This window comes from Protobothrops mucrosquamatus, unplaced genomic scaffold (assembly GCF_001527695.2).
Source record: "Protobothrops mucrosquamatus isolate PMUCROS unplaced genomic scaffold, P.Mucros_1.0 scaffold102, whole genome shotgun sequence".
Taxonomy (NCBI): domain Eukaryota; kingdom Metazoa; phylum Chordata; class Lepidosauria; order Squamata; family Viperidae; genus Protobothrops; species Protobothrops mucrosquamatus.
In genome coordinates, this window is record NW_015386475.1 from 841,012 (window position 1) to 848,921 (window position 7,910).

The window sequence follows — 7,910 nt, forward strand, 5'->3', positions numbered from 1 at the left end:
AGATCTCTGACATTCCAACTATTCCAGCTTGATACGCACTGAAGATAATGTGCAAGAGATAGGTTCCAAAATAGCTGTGATTCTTATCTTAAAAAGCTGATTAATATGCTGTGTTTTTATTAACATAGGCATAGGACAGACCACATGATTCTAAATAGCATTCCAAACAAGTTCCTGTCCCCCCCAGCTTCTGATGTCTGAAGCACCCATCTTTTATTATTCAGTTGTATCTCAGGCTTTGATGATTCAGTGGTCCTTCTGAACTTTCTTATGATTTCTCTCTGCCAATTTCTTTGTTATGCAGCAGCACATCATGGAATTCCTCTTGCATCATTTTAATTTGCTTTCAAAGGTAACCTTAAGTTACTTTTAAGTTTAGATGGTTTCTTTCTATCCATCTCCTTAATAAAAGTAGTCCTCACTTAATGACCACTCATTCAGTGACAGCTCAAAGTTTCTGTGGCACCAAACCATGGAATTATGACTGATAATTGAAGTTTCAGCTGTCACAGGATCCTCATGGTCACACAATCATGATCCAGGTGTTCGGTGACAGGTTTGCAATTACAATCTTCTAGTGTTCCACAGTCACGTAATTGCCATTTGAGACTTTCACTGCTGGCATCCAAAAAGCAAACTTAATTGGGAAACCAATTGCAAATGGCAACCATGTTACATAACACTTAATAACCATGTTGCTTAGCAATGGAAATTCTGGTCCCAGTTACCATCATTAACCAACGACTACCTGTAATAGCTCTTCTCTGGTTGGGGAAGTGACAGAGGCTTAGAATGGAGCAGTTGGCAACATTCTGAGTAACTATCCAACTATGTCTGCCATAGAAATGCATTAGGGAAACTTTATGGGATTTCTTTTTCTCTACAGCTACCAGCCTGATGCAGCCAATTGTGGCCCTGTTCTGTTTACTTTCAGGAAGCTATCCTGCTGAAAGATGGAGTTCCAATTCCAATTTTTATATAATTTATGTTGGGTGGAAAAAATATTTTAAAAAATATCCTGAAAGGATGTTTCAAAATGGGTTAGCAAAAGCGAAGGAATGCCAGATTTCATAGGACAGTTGAAAGTGGCAGATTTGTATTGGAATAAGGAGTATAAGCAGGAATATTATAATTAAATAAAAAACTTATAAACTTCAGAAAAAGAGTTCAAATTTCACCAAATTCACTTCAAATTCACCATGGGGAAATGTGTGTGGCTATACAATTTCGTTATGACTTATTTATATCTTCCATTTTTGTTTTTGCTATAATTTATACAGAATAATTTATCTGATAAATGGATATTCTATACTTGACTGTTCTGATATAACAGATGCTCCTATGACATAAAGACAGCTAAAAATAAGCATGTATATATGTATATTTTTAGATATGGTGAACAATATTCAAATAAATGGTACGGTTCTTTATTAGATCATAAGGTTGTCATCTCATATATAAACTTACTTCAAAATAAATTCAACTTACTTGTAACTCATACAGTATGAGTTGGTAAGATCAGTGAATGATTGTAAAATTGTATAGTTGTATTCAGCATCAAAGAAACTAAACTTAATTTTTGCAAAGTAATAGTGATGACATAGGCAAGTAAATACAGTGGTGTAGTTTGAAGACCATAAGTTCTTCCAAAAGGTAAACTAAGCAGCTTCCAAAATGGTGGGTAGGAAATAACAATGTTAATGAGAAAAATTAATTCAGGTATGAAATTTAAACCTAATTAGAATCAAGTAAAAATTAATTATTTTAAATTAGATTTATGCTGACTTGGACTGATCAACCCACACCAGGTGTCAGTGTAACACATCTCAAACTTGCAAATCTAAAGATTAACGATTTGACTTTGATGTTTGATGCTCTAAGTAAATTTTCTTAAATGTTTTGTCTGCATAGGGGAGGAAAAATATTTCATAAGTTATACAACAAAAATATGATCCACAGGAAGCTCAAGGATTTGGAGTTCTTCATTAATTTATGTAACCATTTAAATTCAAGTTCTTTGCTCTAGGATGAAATCTATGATATAAACTGATCATCCAGGTCAGTTAACAAATTTGGAATTAAATCAAGATTATCAAGATTATGTTTTCAATCGTGATTTATTTTTAAGTTGTCTATTGAATTCTATGTATATGAAAATGACATGTATTTTACAACACAAAATTATCTTTTCACAGGTAAATTATCTCTTTTCTTATATATTCAAATGTGCATATCAGTTGAATTTTTCATGTATATATTTTTTTTACAAATGTGTGTTTGTGTGTTTGTTGCCATGTCTTGTTTTTACCACTCATCTTACAACAGTAAAGCATTAAAAAGCAAACAAAATATCTCACTCTGAATTAACTGGACATCAAGTATCCTTAGTATATATACAGAGGAACTCTAGGGTTATAAACTTCTTGCTGCGAATGGCCCTCACTCCAAATCATTGCATCCCTAGGTGGATTAATGTTTGGTTGTTGACAAACATTGGAATAATATAGATTCGTAGATGCAGCCACTAGAAAAGAAGGATAATGAAATAATAACATAGTTCAAATTTCTTCCACATATTTTGAAACAATCGAACAGTCCTGTTATATTTATAGCCCCATATTGGCATTAAAAATTATAGAGAAGACAATCATAACATTTAAAAACAATTAGAAGAAGATATTTAACAAGAATTTAATAAAACAGTATCTTATTTAGCTTCCTGAAACATTTCCATTTATCTCAAATAAATGTTAGAAAATTCTTGTCAGGTAGCTTGTCTGAAAGAATAGACTGCTTTTTCTCTTTCTCTATGGAATTCATGTTTTTTTAATGTGAAATGTACTTATGAGAAATTTACAAATTATACTCATGAAAGCTAAAGGAAGGTCAATGGGAATGTTTCTCTTAGGGTTCAGTATAATAGTATACTAGAGTAGAAAGTTTCATATTTAATGTCCCTATTAGGTCTCTTATATCCTGAACATTTGCCCTGGGGACTGTATTTTTTTTAAAGAAAGTAAGTTTTCCCAGTGTTGATTTCTTGGCAGGACTTGTGATGCATATCATAGAAGTGGCCTTTTCCATGCATATAAACCTAACAATATTGATGAAAAGAGATGATATTTTCTAAATATCTGGAGGAACCCTTTAATAACACGTTGGCTTGTTTTAATTACCTATATTTCACCTGAAGCTGGGAATTGCATGAAAGTTGACAATGTAATGCTTTATAATATGTAATTCTGGTAAATAGTTTGGCATTTAATGTAAAAACAAGTAACTCTCATTTATACAGCATAAATTAGCAGTTCCTTAGAAGAGGAGACCTTATATGCCATTTTTGCAAACGTTATGTTTAATTTTACAAAAATTATGCTGGTTTCACCATTTGTAAATGTTAGCAATGTATTAGAAATATCTTTTGTTCTCATGGAAACAAATGAGAAAATAATGTTTATGTTAATTTCCATAGTAATTTTAATGAGTTCCTGGAAAATGATAATCATATTATTTCATATTGCTATATTTTTATTTATATTTCTAAATCCCCACATTTACAATATATTTTTAAATGAACATTTAAAATGTAAATGGTAATATGGGGTACAACGAGCCCAAAGAAATTGAATGCATAAAAGAATCAATGTTCTGATGAATAATTATTTAATAAATGATATCATGTTTTATGTATTGTGATCATATTAATACATAGCCACTATTCTTCTATGCTATTCTTTATATCTCTTCATTTTTTATTTTAATAATTCCAGAAATAAAGCATTAGATATGAGTTAGAGGAGAATCAGTTTTTAAAAATACAGGCCAATTCCATTTATGCAGTTTTGGTAGATTAATATTAAAAAAAAACACAAAAGATTTCTGTTGGGATTTGCTGGTCCAAATCCATTTTCTTTTCAGTATATGAAATGACAGTGCATTCTTGATGTCCCAATATTAATTTGTCAGGCATGCATGTATATTCATTTGCCAAACATCAACCATTTTGGGAGATTTCTATTAGCTTGTCTCAGACTGCAGGCAAGCTAAATTTCTCTAACAGGCATCAATTCGATGTATTAAATGCTGGTTCTGCCCTAGAAGATATATTGATTTTTTTTCTCAGCAAAGTGACAAATACCATTTTCATGACCATAATAGAGATTGATTACAATTTTATGGAACACAGGGGGAGTTGATCTTGGTGAGACAGCTTGAGGGCATATCAAAATTGAAGAAAATCATTTGGATTAATAAAGAAATTAATTAATTCATGGGCTGCTGATAAAGCATTAGAAAGACAATGGAAACTACAACATGGTCATTCAAGAACACTGAAGTAAATTCAAATGTATCTAACATTGCTAGTGACTAAAAAATTAGGACAATTGTAAAGATGATATTGCTTAACCCTATTTATTTTTTTTAATTTAAAAATGCTATGCCGTAAATAATTGCTTGTTTTAATGTGGCATGAACTTTCCAAGGCAGTAACATAGATGAATCAAGAGGATATATATATATACAAAGATAGAGATACTATTGTAGATAAACTATATATCATGATTATATGTTAGTCCTTTATCCCCATATATCTATGGATAGCTTCTCACTTCTGTTTGTTGTTCTCAATTTTTGTGGAAAACATTTTTTTTTATTTTTTCGTTTGTCTGTGTCTGCCTGCCTGCCTGCCTGCCTGCCTGCCTTTCTTTCTTTCTATCTATCTATCTATCTATCTATCTATCTATCTATCTATCTATCTATCTATCTATCTATCTATCTATCTATCTATCTATCTATCTATCTATCTATCTATCTATCATCTGTCAAGTTGGGCTAATGAGAATGACTGGCTTAAAGTCACCCTATGGCTTTCATGCCTATAGAGTACTAAAACTCACAATCTGTTTTTTAGACTAGCACCTTCACCACTACACCAAACTCTATCACAAATTTACAGATTTTCTGCATTCAGACATAACATGGACAAGTGATTTAGTGTTACAAGAATTTACAATTCCTCTGAGTTCAAGCATTCTTCCAACCCTTCCAACTGCAGTATCACGCAGTTCAAAGAAGCAATGTGATTTATCAAGTTTTGCCAGATCAAGGTGATAAATATTAAATATTAATAACATTTTTGGAGTTGCTAAAATCCCCTATTTCAAATTAAAATCAGCCATAGTTCTTCTATAGGTTGAAGAATGGCAAATTGCAGTTACTCTAAAATGGAAGAAAAGAGTTGATAAGCAGGCTACAAGAAGAAGGAGAAGACTGTTCAGAGGTTGAATGCAAAGTGTGAGCTGGCCCAAGTGCGCCAAATACAGAAATTTAGAATGCTGATGGAACATGTCCAGATTTTCACACAAGTTCACCGAAAATAATGCTGCTTCTCCCCATCCTCTAGGCCAGGGGTAGGCAACCTTGGCTCTTTTATGACTCGGGGACTTCAATTCCCAGAATTCCTGAGCCAGCTGTGCTGGCTCAGGAATTCTGGGAGTTGAAGTCCCCGAGTCATAAAAGAGCCAAGGTGGCCTACCCCTGCTCTAGGCCCTTATCAGTTAATTGAAAATGGCTGTCTAAATGGTATTAGATTTGCCTATCTGTGAACAAAAACAACCTTTTTCCTTATTAGAGGCAGCCAGAATCCAACAGAGGCTTCATGTTGAATAAAAGGAACAGTGTAATCCTAGCATCATTTCTCAACCTTTGATAACAGACCATATTAATTGGTAATCATAGTACTTTATAAGCCATGCATGTGGCTTGATTTGTGAAAAACAACAAATGTGACTCATGGAACATATGTGCTAAGTATTCATGGTTACAAGAGATTGTGGGGAAAGGGAATTACTGAAGAAACTTATTGTCACTTCACCAAACCAGTGCTATTTGGAATTCTACTGAAATAAGACTAGCTCTCTTTGGATTATATTGTATGCTTGGTTATCCTTTACAAAAATTCAAATTTAGTGGGAAATGAAATGTAGGTAATAAATTCACTAGGTAATTTTATAATGACATTCTTTGGTCAGCAGAATAATGTCTACATGCTTAGCACAAAACATTATCATGACATGTAGATAACAAGAAGTTTACATTGGTTATTAAAGTTAAGTAATGTTTCAGTGAATGAAAAAAGTATTCATTGCTAAATTCAATTTTATTGTTATTATTATCCAAAGCAACTGTTACATTTTCTGCTCTGTAGACAAAAATACTAAAATTCTAAAAATCAGAATACAGCCTTTTCTAATTTAGTGACCACAATCACTTCCAACAACTTGTCTGTTAACCAAAAGATCCATAAGTGAACACATGACAGAGAGAAAGGGAAGACCACTGGTTGTTGCCACCTCATTTAGATAAATTTCTCTGATATAGTATCCTGTGCCTGATATGGTTTTTTTTTTAATTCTTTTCTCACTTCACACAGCAGAGAGATTGTTTAAACAAGCTATTGCTTCCTGAACTGTTTTTCTCCATAGCTCAGCAGGTCCGTAAAAAGTTAACAAGCTCAACACTGTGAATTAATTAGTTAGAACCTTCCAACAGCAGACAATGCTGCCTGAAACTGACAAGACCTTAATCGGTTTTGCACTGAAGGCTTTTGTTGTAAATAGGATCATTGAATGGAAAATTATTTTTATTACCATTTATATTACCATTGTATTTGTGAATGTTACTAACTTAGGCAGTTGCTAAATGTATATGATATTTGATACACAATGAATTTGAAAGACCTACAAACTGTTTTTTAAATCTGGTTAAGAAGAATTTAGTTTTTAGAAGACAGAATTAAAGGGCTGCAAGGGACCTCAGAGGTCTTTAGTCCAACCCCCTCTCAAGGTAGGGGGCCTTATATCATATGGGTCAAATAGTTGTCCAGTCTATTTTTGAAAACCTCCAATGGTGGAGCACAAACAACTTCAGGAGGCAAATTGTTCCATTCATAAATTGTTCTCATTGTCAGGAAATTTTTCCTTAGTTCTGTGTTGGATCTCTCTTTAAAAAGCTTCCATTTATTACTTTCTGTCCTCCCTCTGGTGCTTTGGAGAATAAGTTGGCCCCCTCTTCTCTGACAGCCCCTCAAGTACTGGAAGACAGCTATCATATCACTCCTAATCCTTAGGCTATAAGCACCTAGTAACCATTCATCATACGATTTAGCCTCCATACCCCTCATCATCTTTGTTGCTCTTCTTTGCACATTTTCTAGGATTGCAGCACCAGAACTAGATGCAGTATTCCAAATGTGGCCTCACTAATGTGGTAGAAAGCAGTACTATCACTTCCTGTGATCTCAATGCTATCCCTCTGTTAATGGAGCCTAGGACTGTATTTGTTTTTTTGGCAGCTGCAGTTCACTATTGGCTCATACTGGTCCACTAGGACACCTAGATCCCTATCACAGGTACTACTATTGAACTAGGTACTACCTATTCTATACTTCTGCATGTGGTTTTTCCTGCCTGTGTGCAGAATCTTATTTTTCTCACCACTGAACTGCAGTTTGTTGGATAGGGCCCATTACCCAAGTCTGTCAAGATATTTCTGAATGTTGAGTCTATCTTCCAAAGTGTTAAAAATTCCCCCCAGCTTGGTGTCATCTGCAAATTTGATGAGTTCCCTTTCTATCCCCTTATCTAGATCATTTATGAAGATGTTGAAGAATATTGGGCTCAAGACAGATCCTTGAGGCATCCTACTGCATACTTTCCTCCATGTAGATGTAGGTCCATTGAGGGCTACATGCTGGCTGCGGTTGGTCAGCCAGCTGCGAATCCATCTAGTGATGATGCTGTCTAACTCACATTGCTCTGACTTATTTATTTATTTATTTATTTATTAGACTTATATGCCGCCCTTCTCCCCACAGGACTCAGGGCGGCTCACAGCATATTAAAACAGTA